The sequence below is a fragment of the Rhipicephalus microplus genome, chromosome 1, assembly GCF_043290135.1.
Source record: "Rhipicephalus microplus isolate Deutch F79 chromosome 1, USDA_Rmic, whole genome shotgun sequence".
Classification (NCBI taxonomy): Eukaryota; Metazoa; Arthropoda; class Arachnida; order Ixodida; family Ixodidae; genus Rhipicephalus; species Rhipicephalus microplus.
In genome coordinates this window covers 157,270,292-157,294,891 of record NC_134700.1, presented here as the reverse complement: position 1 = coordinate 157,294,891, position 24,600 = coordinate 157,270,292, and the positions used below count along the sequence as shown (strand labels likewise).

Below are 24,600 nucleotides of genomic sequence, written 5' to 3'. Positions count from 1 at the left end.
AAGTTAATGGACGTAACTTGATATATTCGTTTAAAATATTATGTCTTGTTAGTGTCATAGGACGTTATCAAATGCTGGAGACACCCAAGAAAACTAAAAGGGGCAACCGATTCGGGTATAAGGATTCTGTGAATGGCGAGTTCGCATTTGCAAGACTTCCCCGCAAGCAAGCAAGCGAGGCTTAAGAAGCATCTAGGAAACGTGATACGTGTCAATTTCAAAAATCCCCTGCTCTATAGATAAATGGTGCCTAGGGGTATTAAAGACGGCCTTGGAAACAAGTGATCGCATCGTAACAGAGTGTACGGGTATATACGCTCAATGCACAGAATTGTAAGTGCGGATCATTTTAGTTGCCCAGGCTGTCGTACCTGACGTGGTTACTTGGCTCAGTGCAGGGAAAGACACGTACAAAAATAGAAGGAAAAGGAAACAATCAAGTAATAGAAAACAATAAACGTTGGTAGAAAAATAGACATTGATGCAAATTAATATTAAAAATGGCAAAACTGTAAAATAAAAAAAGTTACAAACAGAGGTAGAAAGACAGAAACAACGAGAATTCAAGATGGCTGGCCCATTCCGCACTTTTTGAGGCTTAGCTCTACTAGTGAGATACTGCATCAACTTTTGTTGGGTACGTTTGGGCTTAGAACTCGAATGTTGGCACACATTTTCTGCCTCCTCACAATTGTGCTTCGACGGCCAAACTGAGTAACAAACCTGTATGTTTGCAGGCGTTCCAGACGTTGAATAAGGGCTTCAGCTCGGCCGGTCTACCCCCTGCGATAAATGGAAGGGTGAAGCGCGCTTACGCGTTAGAGGCGTGCCTCCAAGAGACCTACAAAGGTTGTCGCTGATAAACTGCGCAACTGATGCGTCCACATACGGACGCACTAAATTTGAGAGTGAGAATCATGAGAAGTGATGGAAATTTATTGGGATGCCATGTATAGAAAAATGTGCCTTGTTTCATTTGCCATTGTTGAGAATGCGTCCGCGTCAGTTATCTATTGAGCCTCGAACATCTAGTTCATAAATTAAAGATGATATACCGCCTAAAATAGCACGTTTACGGCATTACCGTCGAGCACCGTCCTGGCCATTTCTTTCACGAATCCCGTAACGGCGTCGTCGGCGTTGTCGTACTGCTGGAGGTCACTGGAGGTGGCGTGCCAGTCAGCGCAGGTGAACTCGTAGAAGTTGTCGCAGGGGTCTCGACGGCTGTTGAATATGGCGGACAGGTGGCTGGCTGCGCGAAGAAAGCGATAAACACAAATGGTGGCCTTGATGCACTACGAATGTTTATTTCCGAAGAATTAACACGTACACATACCTCTCACCCGGCTGTAATAATCTTTTAAAAAATAGCTGAAGTTTATTTCTTAGAAATATAGTGATAATGAGTGATATCTATGTCCGGCTTGGTGGTCAGAGTAGCTTCATACTTGACACGCTTCTGGCTTGCCAAGCTTCTTTTTTTAAGTGCTAATCTGGCCTTCCTTCTCAGCGGTCTTTCAACAGGCATCTTTGCCCCCGAGATTTCGTGGCCTGCCGCCTATCTATATCCACCACACCACTGGATTCTGCCTCTCTCTAGCTGAAGCACTCGCACAGGTGGCCCAGTCATCCGCTGTCCACGGCAAGAATTGAACAGTTGGTGACCAGACGCTGGAGAGGCATCCTATAAACTTTTGGTTAGTCAGGTAGTAACGCAGTGGTAGAGTGTACTATACTCGTGGACGACATTCTGTGGCAATGAAAGGAAAGCTACGGGGGTGGAGCTACAGCGCATGTGCTCTTCCGCCAAGCAGTCCCGCTCTACTTGCTTTTCGAATGCTAGCCGTGTTCGAATATTACAACTGCATAGAGCCGGCTGCGTCTATTTACACAGCTATTAGTAAATGAAATTCAAAACAAGCTTCTTCAGGGAGTAGTCGGAATAGCTGGAAGGTGACGAGCACTCACCTGAAGACAGAGACGCCATTTTGAATGTGAGGGGCACCCAAAATGTGCGACGCTTTCAGACGTGCAAGAACGTCAAATGACACTTCATGAAATAAAACAAATATCAATATCTCCTTTGTTTTGTCAGCTTCTCTTTATAACCAGCATCCCGTAGGAAATGAAGAAATGTTGTCCTTTGTTATCTTCACGCGGAAAACACAGACGTATTTGTGAGACTATATTCTTCAGCGGAGGGACACACCTCCTTTGGTTTCGTAGCCTTCCCTTCATTGCCACAGAATGTTGTCCCCTAGTATAGAACTGTAGCAGCGGTGAGGCTGATAGCGAACGCAGCTGCCACACTTCTCCGCAGCCGTTCACGTGGCGTGATGTCTCGCCTGCCACCCGTTCAATCCCATCGCTCGTGCTCACGTGGCACAAGGTCTTGCGACGCGATGCATGACGCAGTGTAGCAGAACGTGTGCTCTGAAAATTTTTAGAGTGCTGATATGGCTACGTAGCTATATCAACAAAAGATGGTGATTTGAATAAACGTAGCTCTTCGCACAGGAAGTCGGGTTTTCTAATAGATGTGCTCTCGTACACGAAAGAAAAGGCATTGGTCACGCCTGCGGAATACCATAGAAAAAAAAGAAGCGCTTAAAAGAGACAGTTCAGCGCCCTTGCATTCAGTGAGACCTGTATATAAGCGGATTAAATTTTTGGCTCATGTCAATTGAGATGTGTGATTCGGTTCGTAATGATCAGACAATTTTGCTTCGGAATTGGTCGAGAAAAACGTAACGCTGGTTCATAACGGGAAACAGTAGTTTTACGAGCGTAAATATAGAAAGTTGCTAGTTCTGAGTGTTGTAGATAATTCGGCTAGAAAAAAAAACGTTCGTAAGAATGTTCCCTATTGAAGTAAAGTTTCTTCATTTATCAAGTTGACTTCAACAGAAATGTTGTTTATTTGCATAAATGGTGGTTTTGGGACGTTAAACCCCACATATCATGTTTATTTGCATAGCCAACGTGGAAGTGCATAGTGTTTACTTTGACATCCGAAATTTTCAAAGAGTGCGCTCATTCCATTCAGTTAAAAAATTTCATGGTTAAACCACAGGCAAACGATGACCACAACAACAGCGACAACAACATCAATGACATCGACGACGATGAAATATAAAGTGCCACTCGGTAGTAGGTTATACGCATTATACAGGAAACATTGCCGCCTTCATCAAATATAGCACTATAGACCATCGAACAGTTTTCCTAAAGTGAAAATATGATATAAGGTAAATTAAAAGATAATTTACCGACTTTGCTGAATATAATCATCGTATTTCATTTCATTAGCTCTTAAATACGTTGAAGTTCATGGTCTCTGCAAACGAAAAAAACAGCATTTGAAGAGCTCGTTATTTTTCTATAGACACAAATTTTTGTGAAAACCAACAGACAATAAAGCCAAGAAAGGGGGCGTTATTTGTAGCTTTTTAACTGGATTATATTTGGTATGATCTATATGTGAAGGAATTAAAGTGGGCGAAAATGGAACATGTCATACTTATGTGCTAAAAACGAGGTCGAGATAAAACAAACTCGCTTTCTGCCCAAGATAATTTTCAGGTGGCCAAGGAGTACTAATTACTGCTCCTTCTCAGACCCGTGCGAAATTGTTGTGACACAGGTGCAATTAAAACACATTTTTTATATGTGTACACATATCATATAATACCAGTAAAAAATTGTGAGTGTATGACAAACAGCTTTAGCACAACAGTGTGTGCTATAAATGCACACTGGGCCTCAAAGCGTAAAAAATAAACAATGCTCACCTTGAAGCAAGATTTAGCCTTTGCTCTGAAAGCACTTTTACGTGTTGTGAAACTTTTTAGCAGTATCAGGCAGATTTTATGCAAAGGAAGATGCCACACGTAGTGCAGTGGAACTTTCTTTGTAGAGAACATCCTGGATTTTAGTTTAAGAGCTGTAGCACGCGGATTACTTGCGCAGTTTTTGGCATCTTTGCTGTCAGCAGCTTCAACGGTAGCTCAATATCAAATTCTGCACCTCACCTGCCTTCCGACTCTAGGAACTGGTGATGGCATGGCCTCATCGTCCGACAATTCCAGCTCCGGTTTTTGTCTCAAGAACACAATATCCCGCTTTTTTATCCCACACTCTTAGATAAAAGAAATGCCAAAGCCTAACAGTGAAGAGCTTAACACAAACCACATGAGATTGGCATACGTAAGAAGGCAAATGCACCTATTGAGACCGAGTGTACATTTTAATGCACATTCGGAGGAAACATCTCCTGATAACAAGCATATTCGCTGTTAGGGTAAACAAACAAGCGGAGATTACTCCCAAACTCTTTCTAGGTAGATTGAAACAACATTTAAAACGTAACTAGGAGATAATTGAGTTATTTCGGACTTACCGGAACGCTGTCACTAGAATGTGGAAGTCAAAAATTTTGTTCGAAAGTGGGAAAGCATGGTTTCCACTGCAGAGTTCTTTTTGTATTGCTGACCAGATGACACCACATAATAGAGGATGCGATTGTACTAAGAATGGTGGCTATATTAACACTAAGAGCTTTGAAAACTAAAAAAACCCCAAATGTGCGTTTTTATGCACGTGGGGTCTGAAGAGGATATTCGTTCTGAATGTAACTGTCGGACTACATTCTATCTGATGACGATATATGGTGTTTTTTGGCGCAAGGGCCATTTGATGGCCAAAGAGCGCCAGTTCATGGGACATGGAATGTCGACGATGATTGTGATTAGCGGCTGTATAAGGGCCATAAAATTCCTCGCGGTAAGGCGGGTAAAAACATACAAGTAATAAAATCATTACCATGCCGTGAAAGGTGTGTGTGGTGTGAATAGATGACAAAAGTTGGTGATAATAAAAGACAATGGTGGATATGTATGGCATTAGCACAAGTGCCTCCAACGTTCATACCCTTGCGTACAAGGGCCGTGAGGCACGTGCTTTCTTGTGTAATCACCGCAGCAAAAACCTCTCTGGAGAGGTCATGCTACGGGATGCCCGGGTATATGATATGAAAACTATGAATTTCTTTAAAAAACGCTAACAATGATTTGTGACTAAAAAGCGGTTTCCTACCGACGAACATTGCAGGGTGTAAAGGTATATGTTGTCGGTAGGGTAATGGGAAGTGTTGTTTTCTTACAGTGTCCAATTGTTTGCACTGAATTAAAATGTGAAGGACTGTTAATGCTTCACCACATCTGTCACACAATGGGGGATCGCCACCGGACAAAAGGTGTGTGTGTGTCGTTTATGTGTGTCCTATCCTGAGTCTCGTTAGTAATACCTCTGTATGACGCGATTTCGATACGGGCAGCCAATGACCAAGGTGTGGCTTAATAACGTGTAGTTTGTTTTGTGTGTGTGTATCCCATTTGCTCTGCCAGTAGTCCCTGAGGTTTCGTTTGAGAGACGGCTTAAGATCAAGGGCCGGGATTGATATGGATGTAATGGCGGTGCTCTCATGGACGGATGCAGCGAGCTGATCCGCCCTCACGTTGCCTTGGATCTCACGGTGCCCTGGCACCCAGCACACTACAACATGTTGTTTGAGTGTGTAGAGTGTGCACAAAATGGAGTAAAGTGAGACAAAGACCGTTTTTTTGTTTTTTAAGACTGTGCAGAGCCGTTACCACACTGAGGGAGTCTGTATAAATTACTGCTTTTTGTATTTGTAATTGTTTGATGTGTTTAGCTGCCACAAGTATCGCGTAAGCTTCCGCTGTGAAGATACTTGTGCGTGGATGCAGAGGGCCAGCACCCGAAAAGGATGGGCCGACAGCAGCGTAGGACACAGAGGAGTTAGTCTTGAGGCATCTGTTAAGAACTCAGGATGTGTGTATTTGTGTTGAAGTTCCAAAAAGTATGTTCGGATGTGGGCAAGAGGTGCATGTTTTGTAACTTCTAGGAAAGACACATCGCAGTCGATAGTCTGCCACTGCCACGGTGGCGGGTATGCTACAGGAGCCATTAAACTGTGTTCAAGTGACACTGCAGTTTCTTCAGCTAGACACTTCAGGCGAACTGAGAAGGGCTGCCTCATCGAAGGCCTGTTTTGAAACAGAGTTGAGCTCGACAAATCATTAATTGTAGAGTATGAGGGGTGCTCCTTGTCTGCTTTCACCTTAAGGAAATAAACGAAGGACATGTAAGTTCTTTGCAGATGAAGCGACCACTCATTTGACTCAATGTAAAGGCTTTCTACGGGGCTGGTGCGAAAAGCACCCGTAGAAACGCGGATGCCCAAATGGTGCACGGGGTCCAGCATCTTCAAGGCACTTTGAGTAGCAGACTGCTGGACAACGGCCCCATAATCTAAGCGGGTGCGAATGAGGCTTCTATAGAGGTTCATGAGGCATTGCCTATCACTACCCCACGTAGTACGTGATAACACTTTTATAAAATTCATGGCTTTTAAACATTTTGTTTTTAAATACTTGATGTACGGACCGAATGTCAACTTGTTGTCCAAGATTAGGCCTAAGAATTTATGCTCGACTTTAACGGATAGACGTTGCCCGTTCAGTCGAATGTCAGGTTCCGAGTGCATGCCTCTCTTTCGAGAGAACAAAACACACGTGCTTTTTTGCTGGTTAAGTCGAAATCCGTTTTCTTCTCCCATTTGGAGACCTTATTTAAACCCAGCTGAACCTGCCACTCACGCATTACCAAGTTGCATGACTTGAAGCCAAGCTGAACGTCGTCGACATATGTACAATAAAACATATTGCGAGGAATGGACAAGTGCAAGGAATTAATTTTGATAATAAAAAGTGTGCAGCTAAGTACACCACCTTGTGGCACGCCTGTTTCCTGGACAAATGTTTGTGAGAGAACACTGCCCACACGGACAGGGAATGTCCGATTGGACAAGTAACTCTCAATTATGGAAAGCATTCTACCGCGCACACCCAGGTGAGACAAGTCTCTTAATATGCCAAAACGCCATGTTGTGTCGTAAGCCTTTTCGATAACGAGAAACACAGAAAGAAAGTATTGTTTGTGGACGAAAGCGTCTCGGATCTGTGCCTCGATACGCAGCAGATGGTCGGTGGTAGATCTACCCTCTCGAAACCCACATTGGTATTGGTCAAGCAGATTGCGTGTTTCAAGGAAATATAAAAGTCGGCGGTTTATCATTTTTTCAAAAAGTTTACAAAAGCAGCTGGTTAGTGCAATTGGCCTATAACTTGAAACAGAGGAAGGATCCTTGCCCTGTTTCAAAATAGGGATAACAATGGCTTCTTTCCAGGAAGTAGGTATGGTGCCAGAAAGCCACATAGCATTGTATAGGGAGAGTAAAGTTTTTCGCGTTTCAAGCGGCAGGATTTTCAACATTTCATACATGACATGGTCGTGGCCTGGGGCAGAATTACAGCAGGAATTAAGTGATGTTTGTAGCTCAGCTAAGTTGAAAGGTTGGTTGTAAGCCTCGTATTTTGTACACTTGTATTCCAGTTTCTGCTTTTCGATTTTTGCTTTGTATCTTAGAAAAGCTTCAGTATAGTGTGACGAGCTAGAGACCTGCTCGAAGTGTGCACCGAGGAAGTTCGCCTGATCTTCCAGGCTGTCACCCTGTGTGTTCACGAGTGGGAGTGAATGCACTTGTCTTCCTGCTACTCTACCAACCATGTTCCAGACTTTAGCCTCTTGGGTATAAGAATTAATCCCCGATAAAAACTTGTGCCAGCTTTCTTTTCTGGCCTGCCGACGCGTTCTCCTGGCCTGAGACTTCATTTTCCTAAATGTGGCAATATTTTTGGCTGTTGGTGAGTTCCGAAGCACCCTCCATGCTTTGTTTTGCTGCCTGCGTGCATTTTGGCACTCTGAGTTCCACCATGGCACACGTCGTTTTCGATGGTGTCCATTTGTTTGTGGTATGCTTTTTGTTGCTGCATCGATCAAAGATGCTGTGAAGTTGTCGACAGCCGCTTCAATGTCTAAAGTGCATATGTCGCGCCAATTTATATGTGTGATGGTATAAAACTGTTCCCAGTTGGCTTTGCTTAATAGCCATTTTGGAACCTGGGGAGGGAATCAGTTGATGTAGGTGTGCTCAAAACTATGGGAAAATGGTCACTTCCGTAGGGATTAGTGATGACTTTCCAGTGAAGTAGAGGCACAAGCGATGGCGATACTATGCTCAGGTCTATTGAGAAATAGGTATTGTTAGCGAGGCTATAATAGGTTGGTTCTTTCCGATTCAGGAGACAAGCGCTTGAAGAGAGAAGAAACTGTTCAATCAGTCGACCTCGGGCGTCACAACGAGAGTTGCCCCATAGCCTGTTATGTGCATTAAAGTCCCCTAGAACAAGATAGGGTTCGGGAAGTTCATCCATCAAAGACTGGAATTCATTTTTGCGTAGTTGAATATGTGGAGGTATGTATATAGAGCAAACGGTGACAAGTCTGCCTAGAAGCACCACTCGAACAGCCACTGCCTCAAGAGACGTTTGGAGTTTCAAGTGTGTACATGCTAAACCTTGCTTAACTATAACAGCTACACCTCCAGATGATGCCACGGCATCATCACGGTGCTTTCGGAAAATATTGTAACTGCGTAGAAAGTTGGTGTGTTTAGATTTTAAGTGTGTCTCTTGTACACACAGCACTCTTGGATTGTGTTCATGAAGGAGTTCTTGTAAGTCATCGAGGTTTCGAAGAAGGCCTCGGATGTTCCACTATAATATTTCTGTCTGCATATTTAAACAAGAGAGATGCTGCTGTGTGTACAAAGAGTATCCTTTGTTAGAGTGAGCTTGTTATTTCAGGTGGCAGGACGGTTGTCCGGCCCCGTTATTGGTTTTTTATTTTTCTTGGCGCGCTCCAAGGAGGCGCACCGCTCTTTCGATACCAAGGGTACCGTTGTATCCATTGCCTCCTCAGAGGCACTGGATGCTCGCACATGCGAGCTGGTGGTTCGGATTTTAGGCCTCGCCTGGTGAGGAGAGGCCTTGAGACTAGAGGACCCTGGAGTCTCCGGCCTCGATTTGCTTGAAGGCGGAGTAGATTGAACTACTGCCGCCTTGGGGGCAGGCGCCACAGCCGATGGCTCGCTCTGCGCTGGCCGAAGGGGCGGCGAGGGCTGGTGCGGCGTTGCCCCCTGACGCGCCGCATCAGCATATGTTGCGCCGTAAAATGGCGACACTCTTCGTCTTGCTTCTTTGAATGTGATGTTTTCTTGGACTTTAAGAGTGATTATTTCTTTTTCTTTCTTCCAGTTAGGACAAGAACGCGAATACGGGGCGTGTTCCCCATCTCAATTCACGCAGTGAGGCGTAGTAACACAGTTATCAGATGGGCGGCCGTGGCTACCACATCTTGCACAAGTTTCCTGGCCCCGGCAGTTCTGCGAGCCATGACCAAATTGTTGACATTTATAACACCGTCTTGGATTGGGAATGTAGGGACGGACAGATAGTTTGATGTAGCCTGTGTCTATAGATAAAGGCAGTGTGCTAGATGCGAAGGTGAGTATTAAATGTTTAGTAGGTATTTCTTTGTTGTCTCGTCTGATGACGATTCGTTTCACATCTGTGACATTTTGCTCTTTCCACCCTTCAAGCAGTTCCTGTTCAGACATTTCAAGAAGGTCTGCTTCTGAAACAACTCCTCGTGTGGTGTTCAATAATCTATGAGGTGAAACAGATACTGGGATATTACCAAATGCTACGAGACCGCCAAGTTTTTCATAGTGGTGTTTTTCAGGCAGCTCAAGGAGAAGGTCTCCGCTAGCCATCTTTGTAACTTTGTATCCTGGGCCAAAGACCTCAGTCAGAGATTTAGCAACAAGAAATGGAGATATGGCTCTGGCTTGTTTTGTTGGGTTTTCGCTGTGCACAACATGGAACTTGGAAAAGCATTGTCTGGGTTGGCTGAAAATTGATATGTCATCGATGCGTCCCCTCTTAGGCGGAAGACGATCTAGGAGACGGGGAAATGCGGGTGTTCCCATAGTAGTTTACTTTTTGTTCGGCAGCAATGGCGACCACCCACCATGGAGTCCAACCAGGGGACGCTGAAGCACTTAATAGCATAAGGCTGCAGACGCCAGCCGTACATTGCCACTATAACCAAATATAACTACTCAAGGTTGAGTAATTACACAAGGTTAATTCTTGCCGCCAGGAAAAATCGGAATAAATGGAAGAGAGAAGAAGACAGGACAGATTTATAGACGAGAAAAGACTAAGATGTAGGAAGAGAGGGATAGGAAAAGGCGACTGCCGATTTCCCCTGGGTGGGTCAGCCCAGGGGTGCCGTCTACGTGAAGCCGGGGCCGAAGAGGTGTGTTGCCTCTGCCGGGGGGCCTTAAAGGTCCAATCACCCAGTTTTGGCTCAACCCCCAGGATCCCCTTTTCCCGGACACGGCAAAGCCACGCACCGCTAGGCGTGGGAGGGAGCCGAAACTCCCCCGTTAGCTCGGGTCCGTGGTGTCGCTACACACCAAATGCCTACCTGCGCAGGCGCCCCTGCGGGCGACTACATTCTATCTGCCTCTACGCTTCTTTCTGAGCGCTTCAACGTATGAATTTGATGAGCTTGAGACTTGTATAATTTTGCGTACCCTTGGCAGCACTACAATGTAAATAAAATTCGACTAGAATCAGCGCCTTTAAACAGGCGAGAAATCCTTCATGGCCAGCGTTTTAAAGCTGGTATACAATTCAATATAGGTAGACAGAAATGAACAGTTTTTTCTTCACCGTGCTTATATCAATCCACGCTTTCGCCAATGAACCAGTGACGCATGGAGGTGTTGCACGGAGCACGCATGACAGGGTGTACTCAATCCTAATCAAGAAGATAGTTTGTAGCTGCGGCCAAGTCTATATCAACAAGACGGAATAATGCTGCAGCAACAAGGAACATGAATGTAGGAGAAATAATAGAAATTGTTTTTGTAGCCACGTGGCTTGACGTTTGTAGTTGCTATCAATTGGTTTTCCAATAGAGTTCATTAAAACATCTAGGTATATAAATTGGTTGAGTTATCAAAGCCTTTCGCCTTGTGAAACAATAAGAGTTGATCAGAACATTTTCATTGTCTTCTCTAGAGAGTGTGTTAATATTTGTAGACGATTGAATTTATGATCGAGCTTGCACCATTCACAATGCCGGGAATCAACGAAATAATGTGACAAATATTTTGAAGTACGTGAAGGACGTGGGGCTACTATAATGTTTCCTGCAGAATTATTTCATTCAATCATTTATTTTACTTAGATGTACCAATGTGTTACTGTGTAACGATGCAAACAGTTTTCTACACAGTGAAAAAAATATAAAGCGTCTCATTTTCTAGGCTTGCCTTCCGCTGCGCAGAACGTGGTGTTGCACACTATATCTTCGTGTGGACGAGTGCCTGACAAGAAAAAAGTAAGAAGAAAATAAAATACAGGTTAAAGAAAATTTCCTCGTCAGCCTCTTGTGTTTTTCATGAAGAGCCGTTTTAAAGTGCCAGGCAGCGCCCACTTTTTGCCACGCCAGTACATTGAAAACAATGTGTTCGTTTGAAACTGCTGCTTTCGAAAAAAATTGTGCTAGCATAGTTATCACGAGCGAGGTGAATAAAGTCGAAGTTTCCTTTTTACAATATTCTACAGGAAGAACAGCATCGAGAATCAGGCTGACGTGGGTACCACCGTACCAGTAGCCCTCGTTTATTGTCTGTTGAAACGCAAAAGTTGTCAAAACGTAGCCAGTTATTTCTGCTTAGAACAGAATATGGTGTCTTTTATTATAATATTTCCCGTATATATTTAAATATATATAAGTACACACCATAAGTACAAATCACGTTGCGACTAAGTGGTGCAGCAATTTCATCGTGGCGTCGCCACCTGCCTGTCATTTTTTGTTATGTTCACCGTCGCCTTCGGCAACCCAGCGAATCCATGTTAATACCTCTTTAAATTTGCTGCCTTTTCTTTTTGCGTGCGTTGATTCACAGACGTATTAACCAGTAAACGTGTGCTTATAACATTTCGTATGACTGACGAAGCTACGACCATTTCTTAGTATGGTTTTCGACTGCACTGCCGACGCTATCGAAGCTACAACTCATTTTATACGAAACTAACTTTGTTTGTCTGGCTTTCCAAGCCACTTCACGTTAGATAAGATGTTGCTTATAGTTCATGAAACTCAAATTAGGTTCGAGTAACTGCTTTATCGTTCAGGTACTGCGCATTGATTCACAGAGCGTTTGCGTTACTCCTCAGTGCCGCAATACGGCATCTAAGGCCAGAAAACGAACCTTGGACCACGGTATCAGCGTGTTTCTGTGCCCGCCCAGACATAAACAATGCAATAGTAAAATGGTGACAATGAATAAAAAGACCTACAGCAGGTCGAAGTCATCACTTACTGGAATGCTTTTCTTCGTCACTTTTTGTCCAAGTCGCAGTCTTTAAGAAGTTGGATAAAGTAAACGAAACGAAATCGACATAGGATTAGTGTTAACTGAATGAAAAGTTGTCGCTATGAAATTGCAATAAGCCCACGAAACGTGATACATATTACCGAAACTAAAAATGAGCGTGCAATATAAGACATAGTATGACATATTATATAATTTCAATGGGCTACTAGTTTATTTTGCAGTAATTCATTTTTAGTGGAGCACCATAACCACCAGACCATCAGGGCATCTGGTGTAACAGTCCTATTTCGCAACCGACACACGTCAAACTTAAAGGTAGCCCAATGGTAGCTGCAGCTGACGTATAATACTTGTATCACGCGACGGACTTGCATCTGTCCGTACAGTAGAAATGCATAATTAAATAGGGCATCTCTGAAAGTGTGCGTGACTACATGTAGGAAGAATGGGATACTTTACATGACCAAATTCGAAGCAAGATTCAATGGACAACAAACTGATGTCTGGTTAACAAACGCCCCCTTAGATGAACAGCAAGATAGTTAAAGGATACCCCGTGATTGTATGTTCAACAACGTACGTTGGCCTGATTATTTTGACATTAAATGATAAAGAAAGCAGGACTTTTGTAAACATTGATTACCTGGCACTGGTTACGACGCGTACGCATCACATGTTTTTCTGTTTATATAAATATTTTTTAATTATACAAAAACAAGCTTTCTGGAAAAAAAGAAGAAAAAAACAATAACTCTCTTCTCTTTGTTTCTCGCCTGTCATCTGCGTCACGATGCTCATTTATACTAAAGGATAATGCATTAACAATTAGTCCAGATTGACATCTTGATGCAGTAATTAAAAGATTCCCGGAGGCCGCACTCTATTACATCTGTCTGGTTTCTCGTAAAAAGCTAAAGATTGCACTGAGCTGCGACATTACACAACTGCCGCACAACCCCATTGGCCAGAAAAGGGATGCATAGTATGAAGGTTTGACAGTGCAAATTTTCACTCGTGATGGCACAACCTCCAGCCAAACTTCACAACTTCAAACGGCAAGCATTCATTGGTTTTCTGCGTTAAATGACTATGCATCCTAATTACCTAAACACTCAAGGCAACGTTTACCAAAGCAAAATAAATAACTAAGAATGTCAAACAGGGACTTGGGATATCGTGCAAGCATGCGCTGGCCGTTATTTCCCTGTTAGAGGTCAAGCAGTGATGATTATTATTATAATGATTTATGAATACTTCGTTCTCTAGGAAAAACAGGGAAATGATGGTTGATGTAGAGATTTATGAATACTTGCATTATAGGCACAGAACAAACTTAGTCATTGGTCGCGAGAGAAAAAAGAATGTGTGGTTATTAAGCCAGACATCTCTTACAAAAAAAATAAGGGAAAACCTGACTGAGGTCATAGACACTTTAATGGATGAATGAATGAAAGATTTTCATGTCACGACTACCACTTTCATGCTATACTTTAGATTATGCAAACTGCCTTAGGGGTTAGGAGTGAGCGAAGCAACTTCATTGAGGATACATCATAAAGGGGGGAAGGTGTAGGGAAATCAAAGCTATAGCGTGCTCGGACGTCCCGGAGCAGCAACCTACTCGCGTCAAACCTGTGGGGGTGCCGCTTTTGGCCGTTGGCGTTACAGAATGCTAAGCACGTCCTGGACCACGTCTCATTGGTTGCCTGGCTCTCGGCTGATGGTCTTGCTGCTGACGACAGTTGGAATTGCTTCTTGGTTATCCGGTGGTTGTGCACAGTGCCATAGGAGTTGTCTATGGGGGGGGGAGGGGGGCAGCTCAGGCCTTCTTGCAGTGTTGGCATATATATTTGTGGTGCCTTAACTCCCATCTGGGCCGACATTCTTTGCCCAGATGGTAGTTCATATGGCTTGTACTTGCAACTGCCGTAGTGTGGTTGTTTCGCTGCGTTGTAGGTCTGCGTGAGGTGGTGGGTAGATGCGTCTGCTCATTCTTTACCACTGTAGAACGTCGTCCGCCGTAGTTTGTGATTGAGTACTCTTCCTGTTTGGCATCGGACTGTTGAGGCTGCGAGAAATGTGTTGACGGATATCCGTGGCTATATTTCATGCGTGCGCCTCTGTATCTGCATTCTAGTTGTGTTTGCGCCCACGTCCAGCTTTCCGGCGTGATATTGCTTATTAAAGGCATGTACTACGTGGGCAAAGTTCAGCTATGGTGCCATAGCATCGAAAGTACAATACACGTTTCTCTACCCAATATGATATCTTTAAAACATCCCTAGCAATTTGTTATGCCACAACTCTCTGTTACGAGACAGAGAAACACAAGTATTTACCCGACCAGCAATCGTGACATTGTAAGGGTCGGTCGGCTAGGAGACGTTATAAGGAGTGGTAGTAATTTCATCGGACGTATCAGTGGGGTGGGTCGCTTTCGTCTTGTTCGTACCGGTAGACTTCATCTCCTGTATCACGACGATGACACAATGTTGTACATTCAACAGGTGTCACGTATCAAAAACAAAAGGAAAAGACAAGTTCTCTCAGGCAAGACAGATTTGCTGTACCGCATATCTCAGGTGGATTTATCATTGGGGCACATCGTACAACGCATCAGTGGTCGCTTTAGCAAAACATTACATAGGAATTATTTGCGTGAACGTGTCGAAGCACTGACGCTAATACAAAACTGAGTGCAGCGTCGAGGTGGGGCACAAATACTAGCTTACAAAAAGTATGTCAAAATTGCAGGTGATTGTCAAGAGAAAGAGAGAGAGAGAGATTTTTGCACAAAGGGAGATAAGTTGGCCCTTTAGCTACAGCTTGCTCTGGCCTGCTACTTCCCACCGGAGAAAAGCAGCGGGTGAGCAAAAGAGTAATAAATGGCGGTGGTAAGGTAGGGAGATGAGATTAAAGTTGTGTTACACTGAAGCAAATCTCAAGACTTGCATCCAGTCCAGTGGCTCGTAAAACTATAGGCTAAGCAAACGGTAACTGTAGAAATTCACGCGGTTGAGGACTCTGCATAGGCGACTTTGGTAACTCAGTGTTTTATGTAAGTGCTTATGCGTTGCATACATTGTTACATCTTATATTGTCGCATGTGTGGAAAACAAGGTGAAAAAAAGTGCCCCGTGTGTTGTACTTAAAATTGACGAGCACAAAAGTTTCGGTCAGACATCTCTGCGGTATGGCGGGTAGACGGTCAAAAATTCGTCTAGGAGTGGTTGTACATATTTCTTCAGTCGATGTATAAGCTGCTGCCGGTGATGTCAAATTCGTATCTCTATAGCTAGTTGGGAGCCTTAAGAAAACTCGCATTATTTTGCCTCAGCATTACTGGGCACCATGTTTCGATCGAAAAGTGCAATGTAAAAAAATGTAACGAAACATTAAAATTTTTAAAATATAACTGTAACAAGTTCCTTTGGCATCAAAGGAACCAGTAGCGAGAATTCACAATTGATTGATTGATTGATTTATATGTGTGATTTACCATCCCAAAACCACCATATGATTAATAGAGACGCCGTATTTGAGGGCTCCGGAAGCTTTGACCACCTGGGGATCATTAACGTGCACCTAAATCTGGGCACACGGGCCTTCAGTATTTTCACCTCCACAGAAAATGCAGCCACCACAGCCGGGATATGATCCCGCGATTTTCGGGCCAGCAGCCGAGTACCTTAAGCTACCAGACCACCACAGCGGGGCTCCAATATTGGGCAGAAACGAGGAATGAGCATTTGTTAGTAATCTGGAGGAACGTGTATAACATATAAATGGCCATAGTTCCAATAGACGTCTATATTGCAGCCGTCATGAGAGATACACAAGATATATATCATCAAGTCAATAATGCAAGCGTTGGCAGATGTGTTGATGCAGGGTTGCTGAAAGGTAATTTTATAGTAAGTGCAGCAAATGTATTTATTTGTAGCAATGAAATTTGGCGTTTCTCTACAACAGTCCGTTCATTAAAGTGCAATAAACGTGGAAATAGACCACACCAAATTACGACGTAGGCATAGTAAGCCGGCGCAGAATAAACAAGGTACAGTGATTTACTTTTACGTGTATAAAAGTAGCTCAGAGTTTTACTGGAGCTTCCTAGCTTCAAAGTTGTGACACGGCTCAAAGAGTGGCAGCGACCGTTGTAGTGAAAACTTGAAACACTTCGAGCGCGTCACCGGCCCAGGTAGCTATAGACCTTTTTAAAAACGACTACCTGGGGGCCACCGTAGTTCCTCCTGGGCTTCGCGAATTGGCGTGACCCCTCGAAAATCCACTGTGGAGGCTATGCCACTATAGCCTTTGCACTCCAACGCGAGGCCCATCATGGCGGCGTTTTTTTGCATCCCGTGAAAAGCTGTATACTAGAAATAAGTGACCCTGTAATATCTTTAGCATGCTGAACTACTTCACTCATCCAAATTATATTTTCAAGCTTAAGCTTGCTTTGAAGCCGAGGGCGAATAGATGTTAGGATGATTTAAAGTACACAATCTTGACATCGGATTACGCGAGCTACGCGTACTAAATATAGAATAAGAGACTCTTGCGGCCACGCACCCAAAAAATGCGATAAACGTTTGAGAAAAAGTAATGTCACAAATATATGTGAACGAACTATAAGCAGCATCTTACCGGGATAACGCCAGTTACACTCGATGATCCCGTAGATGCTGTGATTCCATTCCAGCTCGCTGTAGCGCCATGTGACTGCGACGTAGTTACCACACCGTGATGTGAAGTTGTCTGTCCTGCCGTATTTGTTGAATGTGTCTGATAAAATTCGAAGCAGGAATTCAGGCTACATACCCCTCTGCAAGTCAGGTATATTATCACTGTGTGCTGTTACGTCCCAAGAGACATATTCTAACAAGGTTCAGGACTGATAGGATCTTCGCGAATGGCGGAAAACTATAGCATATTGCAATAATATAACCTCAAGATGGCAGAAACATTCCTTACCCATTCGTGAAGTTCGATAACAGTGAGACAATATATTAGGCGTCATCGTTTTACTTCCCCCTAAACTGTCGATTCTAATAAAAGTTCAACCTATAAAAACGTGGTTTTGACCACAGGTGGGAAAAAAGTATGTAGCTCACTCAGATTCCCTCATAACACATACCGTGCCCTTAGAACTCACGCACTAGATGTTTCATGAATTGGGCCCACTCGGACTCAAATTCACCAAAATATTGCTCTCCCGGACTCGCTCAGACTCCGACTCATGGCTCGACCTGAGCCTCAGTGAGCCTATTAGAGTCGACTTATGAGTGATCTTGCCAGCCTATTGTTCTTACCCATCTAAAACACTGCTTAATAATAAAAGAAGAGCTGCAGCTTTTTGCTGTATGACAACAAAGAAATGCCTTCTTACCGAGGTGAGGCCAGTATCAGTAGCAGTTTCTCTGGTGCCCGTGTGCTCAGATTTGGGTGCACGTTAAAGAACCCCAGGTGGTCAAAATTTCCGGAGCCCTCCACTACGGCGTCTCTCATAATCAAATGGTGGTTTTGGGACGTTAAACCCCACAAATCACTCAATCAATCAGTTTCTCTGGTGACCACTTTTTGTTCGGAGCTCATTTTGGTGATTGTTGATCGTGACATCTTTGTATCGCTATAATTTGAGGCGATTTTTACGGTTGCCTGAACTGAAGAAGCCTGGTAAAAGCAGAAGGTGATCACTGTTTGTTTACGTCACAAAAACGTTGTCACGCATTTCATATACTATAAGCTAAAGCTTTTACATACATCAGATACACAAGTGAAGCAGAAACCAGTTGTGCTGAAAAGTTACCGGCGAGATGGTTGCCTGTTAAACTTGATGGTACCATTAGCAAAATTACTAAACGGATGTTTTAAGCATATACGGAAACATCCAATGGAGGAGCTTTCTGCCACATCGTAGCATGTCCTTAAAAAACGCCAGTTTTTAATTAAGCGTAACCCACTCATCCCTCAGAGTTGGTAAAAGCAGAGCTAGTGACAGAGCTGGTGATTGTCACATTTGTACTAATAAAATCCTATGTGTGGCTAAATTAACTCCGAAACCTTCCTTTTTTTCGCGGGAGTTTTATTTCTTCACCAATCTCTGACATTCGCCAGTGTGCCTTTTAACATGCGGACATTTACGTGTCCGATAAAGGCGTCTTTCGTGGAAGTGGCTACCACTGTGGTGAATAAAGAAAACAAGAGAACTTGTAAATGAAAGCACAATTTTCAATGTACCGTCCAGTACACTGGTAGAAATAGTGGTGTAAGGACTGGCGAACGTAATTAAAATGGAAGTTGGAGTGGGTTGGTATGCGTTCATCTTCGTTGATGCAGCGCATACGTGACGACGACGACGACGATGGAGTCGTCTTCTTGAGCACGCTGCATGAACCAAGATAAACTTCAGTTAATGTTCGTGCAGTGCTACTCGTATATATTTACCACCACCCGCTATCGGGGGCAGCGTGTGGTACGCAAATCAGCTGACTGCAAAATCCACTTCTTGGTAGTATTAAATGCGAAGGATTTCTTAGCGAACTTAGGCGACTTTGAGCGTATCTATCTATCTATCTATCTATCTATCTATCTATCTATCTATCTATCTATCTATCTATCTATCTATCTATCTATCTATCTATCTATCTATCTATCTATCTATCTATCTATCTATCTATCTATCTATCTATCTATCTATCTATCTATCTATCTATCTATCTATCTATCTATCGGCTTACGTTTGGGTGCTCTCGTAGTCACCCCCTTAACTTGGCGAGAACCAAAATTAGCATGGCTGGGTAAGATGGTTTGATGATTATGACGCGCTGGTCAAGACAGGAAATGTCACAATCCCATCGCTTACGCCATCAAACACTTCCCGCCAGACAGTGGCACATACCCACGGGTGGGTACGTGCCGCTGGTATGCGGGTATGTGCGGTAGGTGAATGACAGTATCTATCCAGGAACGACGAGAACACACATGGGTAATTTTAATGCACGAGCATTAAGAAGTACCCGACATTGGTAGCATTGACCCGAAAAATGAAAAGAATAAATGACAGGGTCCCAGCTGGAATCAAACCCAAACATTCTGCGTGGCAATGAAGCATTTTACTACAGAGCTACGCCAGGTCTCCGAACTACTTTTCAAATCGACGCCGATCTTCGTGAAACGTCAATAGTGGTTGCAGTGCTGCCTACCCAACTTTGTAAGCATTACATATGTACTCCTTCGATACGGCCGTCCCGTCAGTTTACCGTCAATTGTGGTTAATTTCTATGCGCTGAAGCTGATTTGTGCAGCAGTGTCCAGGGCTGGCACCCTCGCGAGCACCAGCGCTTCCTATCAGCTTCTGGTGTTGCTAATACGTATGTTCCAGTTGGCATCGTTGCGCAAGTGCAAACAACTGGTTATATAAATATCTGCAACTCTTCGGAATATGTCTGGCTTGCAACATTTGTACACATATTTAGCGTCATTTCATAACGTATCGCTTAATGAAAAAAATGCAACACGGTCACCTTCCCTCCGCATTTTCACGTAATGTCAATATACAGGTACGCGTGGTCTGCCGATTTTTCGTAACTATGATCGAACGTGAATCCCGACGTTACGTCGGACTATAAGCCACCTTTAAGCATCAGAGTGTAGCTGACATGCCTCTTAAGCCGATGAGTGGCACACAACAAGACAGTTGGCCCAAACACACTCATAGGTCTCGCAGTGCTTGTACGATTACGTAAAATTCCCATTGTGCGTAGGATGTGCCTCCATTCTTAGAGATAGACATTGAAAACGTTTTTCTCTGCGCCTAAGAATAGCCCGCTGTGTCATGTATGAAAGGACTGCACTGTATATCACATTTATTTATACGCTAATACAGACTTGTATAAAAAAGTCACAGCTTTGCCGCAAAGGCGAAGCAATGAACGTGATAACAAAAAATTCGAAGGTCACACGCAGAATGACAATCAGATCGAAACGTGCCCCACGTTTCTCACGCAAAAATAACGCACGAAACGTACTCACAGGTAAAGATGAACGCGAATAAGCGTCGCAGTTGTTACTTCGCTGCGCCTGAAAAGCACGCCCTTTTCGCAAATGGAGGCTGTGCAACTATTGCAGCGATTTTTGTTCGCCCGGCAATCACAGAGTCGTTCCTGCAAAACTCAAAAGCTAGCCAAGATGTACGATCCTCCCCATTGCAAGATAAGGCCACGCGATTGAGCGTACACCCCCTTATTCTCTACGAAGGCCAAAGTACGCGTGAGAGATGAGAGCCGCCGTAGGCTCACAGTGCCATCTTGCTGATAATGCTGAAAACATGATAGTCCCCCCTCCCCCCCACCCGAAATGCCAGTTAACAGCGGGAAGTGGTAGATATAAATAGCTTGTCGTTTGAACGTTGAAGGAAGTACTCTTCAGTGGCTTAGTAATTAACGCCTCGCATTCACGACATGGAAGTCCAATGTGCGATTTTACGCACCAGAGTCTTTTTTCTTGATTTTTTTGTTTTTTGCGTTAAGAAACACACACACACACACACACACACACACACACATATATATATATATATATATATAGAGAGAGAGAGAGAGAGAGCATCGAACGCGTTATTCGAAGGTCGTAGGTTCAAATCCTGCTCACGGTTGGTTATTTTTTCACCCACTTTTCCTTCTTCTTATTTACATTCCATTGGTTCTAATAGCTTCTCCTGTACATTCCTTGGCATTACTGTCTGTTAGATCTCATTAATATTGTGTCAAAATACGGCAAAACGAGCCCTTAGGTATACACTTTTTTCCCTTATATATATATATATATATATATATATATATATATATATATATATATATATATATATATATATATATATATATATATATAGAGAGAGAGAGAGAGAGAGAGAGAGAGAGAGATGGATAGATAGATACGTATACATATACGGTGCATGACATCGACGCTGACGCCGGCGGTGAAATCCAACTGATAGTGTCCATATAGTTGCTGTCGCAATAATAGCCGCATCAAGCATATACGCATCGTCATTGGGCCTGTTCGCCTCGACAAAACACGCTTAGTGTACAGTCACACACGCACATAAAAACAACTTAAAGCTGTGTTCTGCGCAATATTACTCTTAGTGACGCAAGGTAAACTTCGAAGCTGCTTTAAATTTTGGGGAAAATTGCTTAAAGATAGGAAGCTTTCCTCTCGTCATGGATTATGACGGTGCGTTTTCTTTCAGAACTGTTACATCCCAACTTGCCGAGTAGGAGCTGACAGGGAGTTGTCGAATTGGGGTCCCAATAGTTTCGGGGCACCAAAGAAATAGCGTCGAGGCCACTGAGTATGCGCGACAGCCATTCAGTGTCTAGGTTTTGAGTAGGGTACACTATTTCTAAAACTTAGCAAGAGTTTCAAAGCCTACCACCAAAAGCTTAGCGTCAGTCAAACGTGACGGCAACCACGGAAGTGACAGCTCTCGGCCCATACTAGAGTGTCTAAGAACAGGAGTGTCCAATGCATCAGACGACCTATTTCAAACCTACCTAAACACACTTTTTCTCGTGTGAACACTGGGATATAGCTGCGTGAGTCAGGTAACTCATTAGTAAACTGTTTCACTAATGAAAAAAATGCAAATTAAAGTTACCACAGGTTTCAGAATAACTTAATGTGTTTCTGTGAATGATACGTAATCTTACCGAAGGCACTTACGAGAGATGTTTCACCGGATGGCAGCGTTTCTTTTCCACTTGATTCAATTGGTGATGACCTTGAAGTTCTCAGTGTAGTGTGATATGAGGCCGTCCTTTGCGTTACCTTAGCCGAAGACGCCTGGCAGAAGGAAAACGTCTGCCCAACTTTGTTTTGGAAAGTATAAGTTAGGTATTGATGTGTCCACTATTACACAACATCAGCGGCATCAGTTCGCTTTCTAGATTAGCTTTTTAACCCAACGCTAATTCAGTCATTGAAAGATTTACTAAGACCACATGGCAGACCTTTGCTTAACTGCACGTAAACAAAGATAGATAGACAATACCTACTGGATCTCTCTCTCTCTCTCTCTCTCACACACACACACACACACACGCACACACACACACACACACACACACACACTCACACACACACACACACACATGCGGGAATAAATTTGTAGCGTTTCACATTGGCGTTATATTTGGCCTCACAAATGAAGTGATTGATTTGATTGATATATGGGGTTTAACTTCCCAAAACCACCATATAATTATGAGAGACACCGTAGTGGAGGGCTCCGGTAATTTCGACCACCTGGGCTTCTTTAACGTGTACCTAAATCTGAGCACACGGGCCTACAACATTTCGCCTTCATCGAAAATGCAGCTGCCGCAGCAGGGATTCGATCCCATGACCTGTGGGTCAGCAGCCGAGTATCTTAGCTACTAGACCACCGTGGTAGGGCTCACAAATAAGTTGAATAAAAAAAGAACTGGCCAATGTACACAACGCGATATATCCAAATGACCCCCCTGCGTCGCCTAATATCCCAGTTGGTTGCAGAATATGATCAGCAAGTACAGAAACGCGGATTTCTCGGGCATTTTCGTGTAGAAAAATGCTTCTTACCGAATTTATTATGGGAATAGAATAGAGTTCTAGTGACGACGATGACCATTGTTTGGCGCTCGCTTTGACGGGTGGAGACTCTGAGGTGTCGATATGGCTAGAACTCGAGGCCTTTAGCTCAGTCATCAAAACTGAAGAAGTCTGGCGAGAGAAAGAATGAACTTTATGTTTATGGGGACAGCTTGTATCTCAGCTGGACCACTTGCTCGAATATAATCACCACCATTTGTGGCAATGTCGACGGTATGACCACGTGAGACGTGCAAGGACAAAAAACCAACGAGAAATAACGCTGCCTTTCAGCTGAAACCACAGATGCAGCGATCACAGATGTCGACCATCGGTAATCTGATATTCGGCAGAACGTGCTGTCTATTACAAATCGGTGATCAAATATTCAGACATTATCGTTTGATGCTCCTGTAAGGTTTCGAATAAATTTGAATAGTCACGTCCTGCACGTGATAATTACGGTACTACTTGCAGCAATCGTGAAGCTCCCCAAACAAACTGACGAAAACTCCTAGCGCAAAGCAGTTGAGTACCCAGTGCGCACTAGATAGGACAGGTGCGCTTCGCGTCCTCGTATGCGTGGCACTTACAAGTTTAGATGAATATTCAGGACCAATGTGTTCAAACGAAGAAAGTTTATTCTCATGCAGTGCTGTGCGGCCTGTGCCTAGCGGTGATAGCTTTTAGGGTTAAACCAGATCACATCGCAACTAAAAATGAGGGAACGGAGCAATAAGCGCACACATGGTTTTACACAAAGCATAGTTGAAGCCCTGCCTTATACCGCACCGAAAAGAAAAACGCTGGCTGCCTCTCCGCTTGCCATGCTGTTCAGTAAACGCTGCATGCTAGACTCACACGTTAGGGTTTCCTCATTAACAATCATTGTTGAGGTTTAAGGTCCCGGAACCACCATATGATTATGAGAGACGCCGTAGTGAAGTGCTCCGGTAATTTCGACCCCTGAGCTTCTTTAATGCGCTCCTAAATTCAGGCACATGGGCCTCAAGCATTTCGTCACCATCGAAAATACCACCGCCACGGCCAGGATTCGACACCGCGATCTTAGGGTCAGCAGCCGAGTACCTTAACCACCAGACCACCGCCGCGGGGCCGCAGGAATAGTTAAAAAGACAGGCAGTGTCGTAGGCAGCAGAAATTTGTTTCGAGAGTGCGAATTGGCACGTTTTTGATCTCTAGCGAAGGCCGGGAACAGAAAGTCGTGGAGTGGCATTTTGTGTCATGTTTTTAATGACAGAAGAAAAAAAAACTTTCGGGGAGGGGTGGAAGCACAAGCACGGTTCTTGATGTGTCCCCTCCTAGCTGCGCAATAGCAGACAGGCAGTACTAAAAAACACAAAAAAGACAGCCTTGCCGTCAGATTGTATGAATACGCAGATACCAAGCACCTAATCACTTTTTACCTAAATATATAGGAAGAAGAGAACACAGCGTTTACCGCGTTGGTGCTGATGTGAACATAAGTAGAGGTGGGCTTCTTTGTTGGCAATACCACGTCGACTTTTATCATGATCGTTGGCCAAGACTTTGTTTGCTGC

The 24,600-nt window shown here is 43.8% G+C and overlaps 1 long non-coding RNA gene across 1 annotated transcript; it reads right to left on the bottom strand.

Annotated features, from left to right (window-relative positions):
- Positions 1-915: 915 nt before the first annotated feature.
- LOC142768893 (uncharacterized) lies at positions 916-20,595 on the bottom strand. The gene is made up of 3 exons (XR_012885524.1): positions 20,441-20,595; positions 17,054-17,191; positions 916-1,252 (listed from the first exon to the last, which is right to left on the bottom strand). It is a non-coding gene; the product is annotated as an uncharacterized LOC142768893 (long non-coding RNA).
- Positions 20,596-24,600: the final 4,005 nt, after the last annotated feature.